Below are 289 nucleotides of genomic sequence, written 5' to 3'. Positions count from 1 at the left end.
TCAAGACGGCAGTTAAATAGGACAAACAAAACAGAACAACTCAATCAGCGAAGATAAGTGCTCGACACGTATTCAAAAATAATTTGCTTTTTTGTTTCTCTGGCAAAATCTCTCTGAAGAAGACAGCGTTACGGCCGCGTCAGGAAAGTGGAAAACGTAGAGAGCTCTGGATCAGCACAAGAACGTCTCCAGCAGAACGCGACTTCGCAGGCAACCAAATAAGGTAAGTCGAGTGCCAGCTGAGTTACTGTTCTGAATCCGATGATAAGGTTTGTGTTTCTCTTATGGA

The sequence above is a fragment of the Penaeus monodon genome, chromosome 15 (genome assembly GCF_015228065.2).
Source record: "Penaeus monodon isolate SGIC_2016 chromosome 15, NSTDA_Pmon_1, whole genome shotgun sequence".
Lineage (NCBI taxonomy): Eukaryota > Metazoa > Arthropoda > Malacostraca > Decapoda > Penaeidae > Penaeus > Penaeus monodon.
This window is presented reverse-complemented; position numbering follows the sequence as displayed.